Raw genomic sequence first — 13,769 nt, 5'->3', positions numbered from 1 at the left:
TATCATCATCCCCTCAAAATAAATCAACAAGCTTCAAAACCTTGGTCTTAATACCTCCTTGTGCAATTGGATCCTCGATTTCCTCACTTGCAGACCCGAGTCGGTTTGGATTGGCAAAAACATCTCCTCCATCAGCACAGGTGCACCCCAAACCTTCTCCTTGCTTTACACTTATGACCGTGTGACTAAGCACAGTTCCAATGCCATATTTAAGTTTGCTGACGACACCACTTTTGTAGGCCGAATCAAAGGTGGTGACAAATTGGCATATAGGGGGGAGATTGAAGATTGCCCTCACCCCATCCTCCCGCCACCCACCAGGGATAGGGTTCCTCTTGTCCTCACCTACCACCCCACCAGCCTCCGTATCCAGCATATAATTCTCTGAAACTTCCACCACCTCCAACAGGATCCCACCACCAAGTACATCTCTCTCCCCCCCCCCCCCACTTTCTGCTTTCTGCAAGGATCGCTCCCTACATGACTCTCTTGTCCATTCGTCCCTCCCCACTGATCTCTCTCCTGGCACTTATCCTTGCAAGTGGAACAAGTGCTGCACCTGCCCCTACACCTCCTCCCTCACTACCATTGAGGACCCCAAACAGTCCTTCCAGGTGAGGCAACACTTCACCTGTGAGTCTGTTGGGGTCATATACTGTGTCCTGTGCTCCCAGTGTGGCCTCCTGTATATCAGTATGACCTGTCGTAGATTGGGAGAACGCTTCGCCAAGCACCTATGCTCTGTCAGCCAGAAAAAGTGGGATTTCCCGGTGGCCATTTTAATTCCACTTCCCATTCCCATTCCGACATGTCAGTCCATGACCTCCTCGACTGCCTCGATGAGGCCACGCGCAGGTTGGAGGAGAGCAACACCTTATATTCCTTCTGGGTAACCTCTAACCTGATGGCATGAACATCAATTTCTCAAACTTCCAGTAATGCCCCCCTACCTCCTTCACCATTTCCCATTCCCTTTTCCCTCTCTCAGCTTATCTCCTTACCTGCCCATCACCTTGCTTTGGTGCTCCTCCCCCTTTCTTCCATGGCCTTCTGTCCTCTCCTATTAGATTCCCCCTTCTCCAGCCCTGTATGTCTTTCACCAACCAACTTCCCAGCTCTTTACTTCACCCCTCCCCACCCTCCCGGTTTCACCCATCACTTTGTGTTTCTCCCCCCCCCCCCTTTCCCCACCTTCTAACTCTGACACCTCATCTTTTTTCTCCAGTCCTGCTGAAGGGTCTCGGCCTGATGCGTTGACTGTACTCTTTTCTATAGGTGCTGCCTGACCTGCTGAGTTCCTCCAATATTTTATGTGTGTTGCTTTGGATTTCCAGCATCTGCAGATTTTCTCTTGTTTGTCACTTAACATCAATTTGTTTTGCACTGGGTCTCACAGAACTGATGGGGAACGACTTTCCTTTTAATTCCCTCCTGGAGCCACATGGAAACCTGACATTAAAGGCCAGGAAGTTTTCTGAATGCCTCTTATCTGACAGCAAATAGTTGCATTGAATCAGCAGAGATTTGCATCCCTATGGACTAGTAGTGTAAAGGAAGCGTTCTGCTATTAGGTTGGGAAGCTTTGTTTCAGAACAAAATACTTGGCAGTGAGTAACCAAAAAAGCGGATGCAGGAATGACCTTATTCACCATCCTGTGCACATGCACACACACACCAAGTTCCTCTTTCACTCTGAAAACACAGAATGGTTGCCAATGTTGTTTTCATTGAAATATCATCACTCAACTTTATCTGGCTGATGCATTGTAAGTGATTAAAATTTCTACGTGGGATGAACAGAATGACCAAGTGTATCAGCTGTGTAACTGAAAAGTGTGTGCGCTTTGTTGCAAGCGAGAACCCTGTCCTCCTGAATGTAGTTCTCCATGGATGTGATGACCTAATTGTTCCGTAACTCTATAATTTTGTTTGATTTTCAGTGTTCAGTAAATGAAATTTCATGCTGGAGTGGTTTAGTTTCAGCATTTAAGTTATTTCCTTCCTTGATATTAACTGTATGGTCAAACAGGTCTCAGCCGCCCTACTTCTTGGTATCCCTGCTCCTGCCCTACACTGCCTCGCCCACTGTCCTTCAGTGTGACATTGACTCACGCTGAAACGAAGAGCAATGCTTTGATACCTGGTCTGTACTAAATTAGCCCATATCAAATGTAACAGATTTGGTATTATAAAGCCCCCACACTTGTCTAATATGTTAGTACAACCTTTCAGGACTGCTTGAGACCATTAAACTTTACCTGGTATTCACAGTGACACAGTGTGTGGAGCTACTGCCGCACACCTCCTAGAGAACTGGGTTTAATCCTGTGGAGTCTGCACGTACTCCCCATGACCATGTGGGTTTTCTCCGGGTGCTCCAGTTTCCTACCACATCCAAAGGATGTGTGGGTCAGTAGGATAATTGTCTGCTGTAAATTGCCCCTAGTGTCTAGATGAGTGGAACTGGGGGGAGCTGACGGGAATGTAGGGAGAACGAAACCCAATCAGTGCAGGATTGATTCATTGGCTTGATGGACAGTGCAGACTCAATGGGCTGAAGGGCCTGTTTACATGCTGTAGAATTCTATCATTCTATATTTAGTTTCCTCTCGTTTTCATATTTTACTAACTACTGAATTTACTGAAATTTAAGGTGTGTTTGTATGAGAATACTCAAGTATATTTTTGGAGGACTGGGATTTAGAATCAGACAAGTTCCTGTGTGTGGTGTCTGGGTCAGCAGCGCCGCTAACTGGCGGTTAACAGTTACTGCAGTTCCATGCTTGAAGATATTTCCTGATAATTTTCTATTTTAAAACTGCCATTTTGTTTTTGCAAAGAGGAACTGAGATCAATTGTATTTATGGATCCTATCATTTGAATTATATGTTTTTATGTGTTTAAAAACATGTTTTTAAAAACATATGTTTATGTTTTTTAAACATTGTTAGAACAATAAATCCAGAAGGATGTAAAAGGGCAGCCAGGATTTCCAGTGCTGATTATAACCCTTGCTGAAAAGTGTACGTGCAAGACACATTGGGTGAAAATAGGATCTAGTTTAGCCAGCATGCCTTTCATGAACCAATAGCTATCAATACTCACTGAGTGTTAGATTCAGGTATTGCCTTGTTTATGAGTTTGATACAGGCTTAAGACTGAGAAGAGAAAGGCATGTCTGACTAATAATCTTTATAAACGCAACAAGGCTATGCCAGTATCTTATAGGGCTTGTGAGTTGACATTACTTCTAATAATTTTCTAACCAGAGCTTATGGGCTGTCATCTGACTACTTACAAATATTTTAGATCTGCTACATTGTTCTGCGATCATATTTGTTCCTAGGTGTATGTTATACTGCATAAGTGCACAGGGTAATATATAAACTTGTCCACTGTTTTCTCTCCATCCCAATGCATATACTCATTAACAATACTATTTATGTATTCTTCTCCAGCCATTCATAATCAATAATTCTCCAGCCAGCATAATCAATGAAAGTTGACAGGCAGAACTTTTGCATCTGTTGGATACTGGTGATTACAGCGAAGAACAAGACATAAAACTCGTTGCTTACAGCTGGCTATTAAGTGTTACAAGAGCAAAGAATGAACCAAAAAAAAGAAAAGAACAAAGAAGTTGTGCTTGTCTTATACAAAAACTAGCTCAGACTGGAGTGATAACAACATGCCAATGAGCATAGGAAAGATCCAACAATTTTAAAAATTGTTGAAAAACAACAATTTTACTCTCGAATCTAACTCATCGTTGATATTCATTACATTCAGGGTAATTCTTCATTTACAATCCTCATCTCTTACCAAAAATTAATTTTACTCTTTTAAACTGTTCTGTAGTCAGCTTCCAGTCTTGTATTAAATCACATTTCAGACATACAAAAATAGAAGTTAACTTTTACCACTATCCTACGGAGAAGGCAGTCAAGTCAAGTCAAGTCACTTTTTATTGTCATTTCGACCATAACTGCTGGTATAGTACACAGTTAAAATGAGACAACGTTTTTCAGGACCATGGTGCCACATGAACAATACAAAAACTACACTGAACTACGTAAAACAACACAAAACCTACACTAGACTACAGACCTACCCAGGACTGCATAAAGTGCACAAAACAGTGCAGGCATTACAATAAATAATAAACAAGACAATAGGCACAGTAGAGGGTACAGTAGGTTGGTGTCGGTCCAGGCTCTGGGTATTGAGGAGTCCGATGGCTTGTGGGAAGAAACTGTTACATTGTCTGGTCGTGAGAGCCCGAATACTTCAGTGCCTTTTGCCAGATGGCAGGAAGGAGAAGAGTTTGTATGAGGGGTGCGTGGGGTCCTTCATAATGCTGTTTGCTTTACGGATGCAGCGTGTGGTGTAAATGTCTGTAATGGCGGGAAGAGAGACCCCGATGATCTTCTCAGCTGACCTCACTATCCGCTGCAGGGTCTTGCAATCCGAGATGGTGCAATTTCCGAACCAGGCAGTGATGCAGCTGCTCAGGATGCTCTCAATACAACCTCTGTAGAATGTGGTGAGGATGGGAGGTGGAAGATGGACTTTTCTCAGCCTTCGCAGAAAGTAGAGACACTGCTGGACCTTCTTCGCTATGGAGCTGGTGTTGAGGGACCAGGTGAGATTCTCCACCGGGTGAACACCTAGAAATTTGGTGCTCTTAACGATCTCTACGGAGGAGTCGTCGATGTTCAGCTGAGAGTGGTTGTTCCGTGTCCTCCTAAAGTCAACAGCCATCTCTTTTGTTTTGTTCACATTCAGAGACAGGTTGTTGGCTCTGCACCAGTCCGTTAGCCGCTGCACCTCCTCTCTGTATGCTGGCTCATCGTTCTTGCTGACGAGACCCACCACGGTCGTGTCATCGGCGAAATTGATGATGTGGTTCGAGTTGTGTGTTGCAGCACAGTCGTGGGTCAGCAGAGTGAACAGCAGTGAACTGGGTACACAGCCCTGGGGGGCCCCCGTGCTCAGTGTGATGGTGTTGGAGATGCTGCTCCCGATCCGGACTGACTGAGGTCTCCCAGTCAGGAAGTCTAGGATCCAGTTGCAGAGGGAGGTGTTCAGGCCCAGTAGGCTCAGCTTTCCAATCAGTTTCTGAGGAATGATTGTGTTGAATGCCGAACTGAAGTCTATGAACAGCATTCGAACATACGTGTCTTTTTTTTGTCCAGGTGAGTTAGAGCCAGGGGGAGGGTGATAACAACGGCGTCGTCTGTTGAACGGTTGGGACCCTTAGAATGGAGGATAATTTGCTTCCACTCAGATTTCCTCATATTTTCACATATCCCACAACATAGGAGGAGGTCTTTTGGGCAATTGAGTCTAGGGCAACTCTTAAAATAATCCCATCAATCCCATTTCCTTTTAATGAATTCTACCTCCCATGACCGTTAATTCTCCCACCCACTTACACGGGGAAAACATTTGTACCACCTAATTTACCCACCAACCCATCTGGTAATCTCATAGCCAGCCCATATGTCTGATTATTCTATTCAGTCAACTAATCCCTACACAGAAATTAGTTATTACATTTGGGTTCTTATAGTTTCCTTTTGAACTATCTAACAGCAAAAGGGTCTTTAGAAGTGGATCTGGTGGATAAGTTGCTTTCACACTTTTGAAAGACACGAGTTACTTTCCTAAGAGCAGCTGGAGAGTTTAAATTCAGTTCATTAAGTAATCTGTTTTTTTTAAAAAAGTCACTTGTCTTGCTAATAGAAAACATACATAGAAAATAGGTGCAGGAGTAGGCCATTCGGCCCTTCGAGCCTGCACCGCCATCTATTATGATCATGGCTGATCATCCAACTCAGAACCCTGCCCCAGCCTTCCCTCCATACCCCCTGACCCCCGTAGCCACAAGGGCCATATCTAACTCCCTCTTAAATATAACCAATGAACTGGCCTCAACTGTTTCCTGTGGCAGAGAATTCCACAGATTCACCACTCTCTGTGTGAAGAAGTTTTTCCTGATCTCGGTCCTAAAAGACTTCCCCTCTATCCTCAAACTGTGGCCCCTCGTTCTGGACTTCCCCAACATCGGGAACAATCTTCCTGCATCTAGCCTGTCCAATCCCTTTAGGATCTTATACGTTTCAATCAGATCCCCCCTCAATCTTCTAAATTCCAACGAGTACAAGCCCAGTTCATCCAGTCTTTCTTCATATGAAAGTCCTGCCATCCCAGGAATCAATCTGGTGAACCTTCTTTGTACTCCCTCTATGGCAAGGATGTCTTTCCTCAGATTAGGGGACCAAAACTGCACACAATACTCCAGGTGTGACCAAAACTGCACACAATACTCCAGGTGTGAACCTAGCTGCTTTATTAATGTCCTTCAGGGAAGGAGGCCTTCCATCTTTAACTGCCCTCTGAAATTACCTCAGAATCCAATCAGTTGTATCAAAATTATTACGTTGAAGAAACTAAAACCAATCTGATAATCAATTCCTGACCCAGACATTGGAGTCAAACATGGTCAATTCACTCTCACCATGTCAATATTGTAAAATTTTCCTCATAAATATCCAGAACTGGTGTCTAAATTGGGAAGTCTGTCCCACAGACTAGTTGGGCAATGTCCTGACGTCATTGTTGTGATTGTAAGAGATACTGGCGCTGGTAGATATAAAAAGCAATATGTGGGCATTTTCCTGGAGCCCGTGTCAGTAGATTCTCCCCAAACTTGGAATGTATCAAATGTTTATACTCTTAAGAAGAAAGATGACAATAACTACAATGATATTGTTAATGTCAACACTGGCATCTACCCAACAATGTGAAAAACTCACCAGGTATGTCCTGCACACAAAAGGTAGGGCAAATCCAATCCAGCTAATCAATACAGAATCAATCTTATCTCAACAATCAGAAAAGTGAGGGAAGCCGATGTCAACTGTGTATCAAGTGGTGCTTACTCACTAACCTGCTCACTGATACCCATCTAGCATTCTGCCAGAACACTCTCATCGTAGCAGGAGTCTACTGTGGACCAAAGGGTTAAATTCCAGAGGTGAGGGGAGATTGACTATCCCTGACATCAAAGCAGCATTTGACTGAGTGCAGCATCAAGGAGCCCTGGGAAACCTGAAGTCAGTGAGCATCAAGAGGAAAACACACCAGTGATTGGAGTTACTTCTCACACAAAGGAAAGAGGTTGTTGGATGTAAATCATCACAGAGCAGGAGTTCCTTTGTGAAATTCCCAGATTTAAATATTTTCTATTGTAAGTCAGAGGTGAAGATGTTCATTTCTCTTCCCTATATGATGTTCATTTCTACTCCCAACACCTCATTGTTGCAATGAAGGAAGATTAGTCAATAGTCAGGCATGGGCTGATAAATGAAACTCACCATTGACAGTACTGTTCAATAACCATCTCTAACAAGAGAGAATTGAACCAGGTACCTTTACATTCAATGGCAGTAGCATCAACATTGCCAAATTTCCCATCATCAATATCCTGTGGGTTGCCATTAACCAGAAACTTAACTAGTCCAAACCCATAAATGTTGTGGTTACTAGATTAGATTAGAATGAATTTATTAATCACATGTATATCGAAATACAGTGAAATGCATTGTTTACGTTAACAACCAACACAATCTAAGGATGGCCCGGGGCAGCCCGCAAGTGTCACCACTTATTCCAGCGTCAATATATCTTGCTCACAATGTTGAGCAGAGCAGCATACAATAAGTAATAACAACATAAAAGCAAGCTCTTTTCGCACCCTCCCTTTTCACACACGCAGTTGGGCCTCCAACCCCAAAACAAAGCTGCTTCTGGCTTCCAACCTCCAGACCTTGGCCCAGGCATTGGACACACAGATATTGGACCTTCAACTTCCAGACTCACCAAACTAGGGGCCTCCCTGGACAAGCGACCACAAGTTTAGATCTTTAAGCTTCAACCTCTCAACTCGCTGATCATGGCCCTCAATATCAGGACCTTAAAGAATGTATTAAGTTCTAGTTTCAGCTTGATTTCCTTACAAGCTTGCTCCTCTGTTTTCCTCTTGTAGTAAAAGAGCAGGTCAGAAGCTGGTGAGTGCCATCTACAAGGCACAGCAAAAGCATGGTGGAATACTGTCAACTAGACTGAATCAGTGCAGCTAAAACAACACTTGAGAAGCTCAATGCATTCACTTTCAAGGACTCTTCATCTCATGTTCTCGATATCTTCACACCTTGCTCTGCATTGGGCACCAACCTTGCCATTTCTTTATCATTTCTCTGTTTTTTACGAGGCTGAGTTGCTAGCTGGACACTCAACCCAGCACGGATGGAGAGAGTGCAAGGAGCCGGCCAGATTTGAACCCGGGACCTCTTGTTCTGAAGTTTGGTGCTGATGCTGCTACACCACCCGCCAGTTCTCAGTATTTATTGCTTATTTATTTATTACTATTTCTTTCCTTTTGTGTTTGCACAGTTTGTTGTCTTTTGCGCACACGTTGGTGTGGTCTTTGACAAACAAGAGAAAATCTGCAGATGCTGGAAACCCAAGCAACTCACACACAAAGTGTGGAGGAACTCAGCAGGCCAGGCAGCACCTGTGGAAGAGAATACAGTCGATGTTTTGGGCCAAAACCCTTCGGCAGGACTGGAGGGGAAAAAAGCTGAGGAATAGATTTAAAAGGTGGGGGAGGGGAGAGGGATATGCAAGGTGATAGGTGAAAACTGCAAGGGGGAAGGATGAAGTAAAGAGCTGGGAAGTTGATTGGTGAAAGAGATACAGGGTTGGAGCATAGGTGCTCAGCAAAGCGGTCTCACTGGCAGCACCAGACACAGTAGATGACCCTAACAGACTGGAAGGACTGTTCGAGGCCCTGAATGGTAGTGAGGGAGGAAGTGTAGGGACAGGTGTAGTACTTGTTCTGCTTGCAGGGATAAATGCCAGGAGGGAGATCAGTGGAGAGGGATGAATGGGCACGTAGGGAGTGATCACTGTGGAAAGCAAAAAGTTGGAGGGGGGCACGGGGAGGGAACGATGCGCTTGGTGGTGGGATCCTGTTGAAGATGGTGGAAGTTCCAAAGAATTATGTCCTGGACGCAGAAACTGCTGGGATGGTAGGTGAGGACAAGAGGAGCCCTATCCCTGGTTGGGTGGCGGGAAGATGGAGTAAAGCAGACGTGCCTGAAATGGAAGAGATGCGGTTGAGGGCAGCATTGATGGTGGAGGATGGGAAGCCCCTTCCTTTGGAAAAGGAGGACATCTCCTTTGTTCTGGAATGTAAAGCCTCGTTCTGAGAGCAGATGCAGTGGAGACGGATGAATTGAGAGAAGGGGATGGCATTTTTACAAGTAACAGGTGGGAAGAGGTATAGTCCAGGTAGCTGTGAGAGTCACTGGGTTTTTAATGGACATCAGTAGATAAGCTGTCTCCAGAGATAGAGACAGAGGGATCAAGAAAAGGGAGCGAGGTGGTGGAAATAGACCAGGTTAATTTGAGGGCAGGGTGGAAGTTGGAAGCAAAGCTGATGAAGTTGAAAAGCTCGGCATAGGTGCAGGAAGCAGCACCAACGCAGATATCGATGTAGATTAGGAAAAGTGGGGGACGGGCGCTAGTGTAGGCTTGGAACATAGACTGTTCCACAAAGGCGACAAAACGGCAGTGTGGCTGGGACCCATGCGCATGCCCATGGCTACACCTTTTGTTTGTCATAGTCATAGTCATACTTTATTGATCCCGAGGGAAATTGGTTTTCATTACAGTTGCACCATAAATAATTAAATAGTAATAAAACCATAAATAATTAAATAGTAATATGTAAGTTATGCCAGTAAATTATGAAATAAGTCCAGGACCAGCCTATTGGCTTAGGGTGTCTGACCCTCCAAGGGAGGAGTTGTAAAGTTTGATGGCCACAGGCAGGAATGACTTCCTATGACGCTCTGTGTTTCATCTCGGTGGAATGAGTCTGAATGTACTCCTGTGCCCAACCAGTACATTCTGTAGTGGATGGGAGACATTGTCCAAGATGGCATACAACTTAGACAGCATCCTCTTTTCAGACACCACCGTCAGAGAGTCCAGTTCCATCCCCACAACATCACTGGCCTTACGAATGAGTTTGTTGATTCTGTTGGTGTCTGCTACCCTCAGCCTGCTGCCCCAGCACACAACAGCAAACATGATAGCACTGGCCACCACAGACTCGTAGAACATCCTCAGCATCGTTCGGCAGATGTTAAAGGACCTCAGTCTCCTCAGGAAATAGAGCTGGCTCTGACCCTTCTTGTACACAGCCTCAGTGTTCTTTGACCAGTCCAGTTTATTGTCAATTCATATCCCCAGGTATTTGTAATCCTCCACCATGTCCACACTGACCCCCTGGATGGAAACAGGGGTCACCGGTGCCTTAGCTCTCCTCAGGTCTTGCACCAGCTCCTTAGTCTTTTTCACATCAAGCTGCAGATAATTCTGCTCACACCATGTGACAGTTTCCTACCATAGTCCTGTACTTAGCCTCATCTCCCTTGCTGATGCATCCAACTATGGCAGAGTCATCAGAAAACTTCTGAAGATGACAAGACTCTGTGCAGTAGTTGAAGTCTGAGGTGTAAATGGTGAAGAGAAAGGGAGACAAGGCAGTCCCCTGTGGAGCCCCAGTGCTGCTGATCACTCTGTCGGACACATAGTGTTGCAAGCACACGTACTGTGGTCTGCCAGTCAGGTAATCAAGAATCCATGACACCAGGAAAGCATCCACCTGCATCGCTGTCAGCTTCTCCCCCAGCAGAGCAGGGCGGATGGAGTTGAACACACTGGAGAAGTCAAAAAACATGACCCTCACAGTGCTCACTGGCTTGTCCAGGTGGGCGTATACATGGTTCAGCAGGTAGACGATGGCATCCTCAACTCCTAGTCGGGGCTGGTAGGCGAACTGGAGGGGATCTAAGTGTGGCCTGACCATAGGCCGGAGCAGCTCCAGAACAAGTCTCTCCAGGGTCTTCATGATGTGGGAGGTCAATGCCACTGGTCTGTAGTCATTGAGGCCGCTGGGGTGCGGCGTCTTCGGCACAGGGACGGGGCAGGACGTCTTCCACAATACAGGAACCCTCTGGAGCCTCAGGCTCAGGTTGAATACATGGCGAAGTACTCCACATAGCTGAGGGGCACAGGATTTGAGCACCCTGGTACTGACACCATCCGGTCCTGCAGCCTTGCTTGGGTTGAGACATTTCAGCTGTCTTCTCACCTGTAGAGCTGTGAAGCCCACCGTGGTGGTTTCATGTGGGGAAGGGGTATAGTCTTGAGAGCAGGGTGGGGGATTGTGAGGAGGGGTAGGAGGGGAGAGTGGAATATGTGTTGGTTGGGGGCCGACAACAGATGAATCATGTGGGGGATGGGCAGGGGTCACAATGTCAAATCTGTTAAAGAACAGGTTAAGTTCATTGGCCCTGTCCACACTGCCTTCAGATCCTCTGTTGCTACTTTGCCGGAACCCACTGATGGTCCTCATCCCACTCCAGACCTCTGTCATGTTGTTCTGCTGGAGTTTCCACTCAAGCTTCCTCCTATACCTGTATTTAGCCTCCCCGATCCTGGCTTTCAGGTCCCTCTGTATTGCCCTCAGCTCCTCCCTATTTCCATCTCTAAACGCCCTCTTTTTAGCATTCAGGATGTCCTTAATGTCTTTTGTCACCCATGGCTTGTTATTTGAATAACAAAGGACAGTTCCTGTTGGAACATTGCAGTCCACACAGAAGTTGATGTAATCAGTGATGCACTCTGTGAGCCCATTAATATCCTCTCCATGTGGCTCACAGAGTGCCTGCCAGTCTGTCACCTCAAAACAACCCTGGAGCACCTCATAAGCCTCCTCCGACCATTTCCTCACTGTCCTCGAGGTTGCAGGTTTACTCTTCACCAGAGGCACGTAGCACGGTTTTAGATGCACCAGGTTGTGATCTGACCTTCCCAATGGGGGGAGGGGAGAGGAGCTGTATGCATCCTTAACGTTAGCGTACATCAAATCCAGAGTCCTCTCCCCTCTGGTTGTACAGCTCACATACTGCCATTATTAAGAGTGAGGACAAGTTCTGCTAGATGGAGGAGAGTGGTGATGGAGGGGAACTGGTTGGGTCTGGTGTCCAGAAAAAAACAGACGTCTTTGAAGCCTTCCTGGTCAGTCCTGTATCTCTTTCACCAATCAACTTCCCAGCTCTTTACTTCATCGTTCTCCCTCCCATTTTTTTTACCTATCACCTATCTTCTCTCCCCCCATCTTTTAAATCTACTACTCGTCGTTTTTTCTCCAGTCCTGCTGAAGGGTATCAGGCCAAAATATTGACTGTACATTTTTCCATAGATGCTGCCTGTCTGCTGATTTCCTCCAGCATTTTGAGTGGGATGCAGTCTTTCATTGATTCTGTTTTGGTTATTATTCTTCTATGGATTTATTGAGTATGCCCGCAAGGAAATGAATTTCAGGTTGTATGTGGTGCCATACATGTACTTTGATAATAAATTTACTTTGAATTTTGAGCAATTCAGGATAAAGCAGCCTAATCCTAAATATTCATCCCCCGCCCCCCCACCACCGGCTCACAATGACTACAGTATGCACCATCTGTAAAAAACACTGCAGTTACTCACCCAGGCTACTCTGACAGCACCCCTAGAACCTGTGACCTCTACCACCGAGAAGGACAAGGCAGCAGCTCATGTGAACGCCAACTCCTTTAGGTTCCCCCCCGAGTCATGCACTGCTCCTCTGTCAGCACTGGAGCTAAATCCTGGAGTTCCCTCCCCAACACCACTGTGGGAACACTGTCAGGACTGCAGTGGTTCAAGAAAGCAGCTCAATACCACTTTCTTAAAGTTAATTCAGGATGGGCAGTAAACAATGACCTCTCCTGTAACACCTCCTTTGTGGAAACAAATTCGAAGGGCTTACTGCCAAGTTGCTTCAATTGATATTTACATGTCTACTGCGGCCACAAAGCGGACCTTGTTTCAAATGTACATTTTTATATTTGCTGCTCTTTTATTACAATTCTGGTAGAACTAGAATATCAATGTCTGGTACCTTGGCCACTGCCTGCTCTTGTAGAACTTTGAGTAGCCACTTTCTGAATGTGAGCATGAACACTGAGTATCTGTTGGCCACTCCATTGTGACAGCATCTTGCACATGTCTTTTCTTAGCCGGCATCCTTTTCCCCAGCGTATGTGTGAAATTGAATCAGAACGTATACAGCCTTGATATGGTATTTGACCTGAAGAGGAGCTTGTGAGCACATATTTTTGCACCATGACCAAATTCTGAAGCATGGCCTGAAGTCGCCCTAGGCCTACTATACCTGTTGCTGAAACCCACATCCATGAGTTGGCCAGAAAGAACTATAGTCTATGAATAAGTGATTTCAAATGAATCAAGGACAGTGGAATCTGACAGACCAACTGTCTTTGTTCTTCCCATGAGGTTAAAGGAATGGAGGCTGCCATTTTGTGAAGCTGCTCTGCATCCTCCGTTTTGTGAACTGGTTTTGCTTGGCTGAATCAGTGTTTTAAAGTAGAGGCAATGGTGCTCCAGGAAACCTGCTGGACTAGAGATAATTTCCAAATAAGAGGTTATTTGTGATGTGTTAATTGGTATGATATAACATGCAGGTTGTGAATGGTGGGGTGTTTATCTCCCCTGAGTGATTTGAGCTGGTTACTGGTTTAGTAACTGATCTAGAGGAAAGAGCCATAAAATACCAATTGTCACTTGCAGAAGAGGGCAATAGATGGATG

At 45.4% G+C, this 13,769-nt stretch overlaps 1 protein-coding gene and 1 long non-coding RNA gene across 7 annotated transcripts in view; one reads left to right on the top strand and one right to left on the bottom strand.

The window, feature by feature from the left end:
- The window catches only part of rdh5 (retinol dehydrogenase 5 (11-cis/9-cis)), a 124,182-nt gene that overhangs the window by 25,145 nt on the left and 85,268 nt on the right, over positions 1-13,769 (top strand). Inside the window, exon 1 of one of the 6 annotated variants that reach the window (XM_072249453.1) lies at positions 1,746-1,766. The exons of the other annotated variants lie outside the window; for them this stretch is intronic. The gene's annotated coding sequence lies outside the window, so the exon portion shown is untranslated. Of the gene's footprint in view, positions 1-1,745; positions 1,767-13,769 lie in introns of those variants that run through there. 6 annotated transcript variants of the gene reach the window in all.
- LOC140191750 (uncharacterized) overlaps positions 1-13,769 on the bottom strand; it is a 222,434-nt gene that overhangs the window by 124,438 nt on the left and 84,227 nt on the right. The window lies entirely within an intron of this gene.

This window comes from Mobula birostris, chromosome X (assembly GCF_030028105.1).
Source record: "Mobula birostris isolate sMobBir1 chromosome X, sMobBir1.hap1, whole genome shotgun sequence".
In the NCBI taxonomy this organism is placed as follows: domain Eukaryota; kingdom Metazoa; phylum Chordata; class Chondrichthyes; order Myliobatiformes; family Myliobatidae; genus Mobula; species Mobula birostris.
The sequence above is the reverse complement of the archived record's forward strand: the minus strand, read 5'-3'. Positions and strand labels throughout refer to the sequence as shown.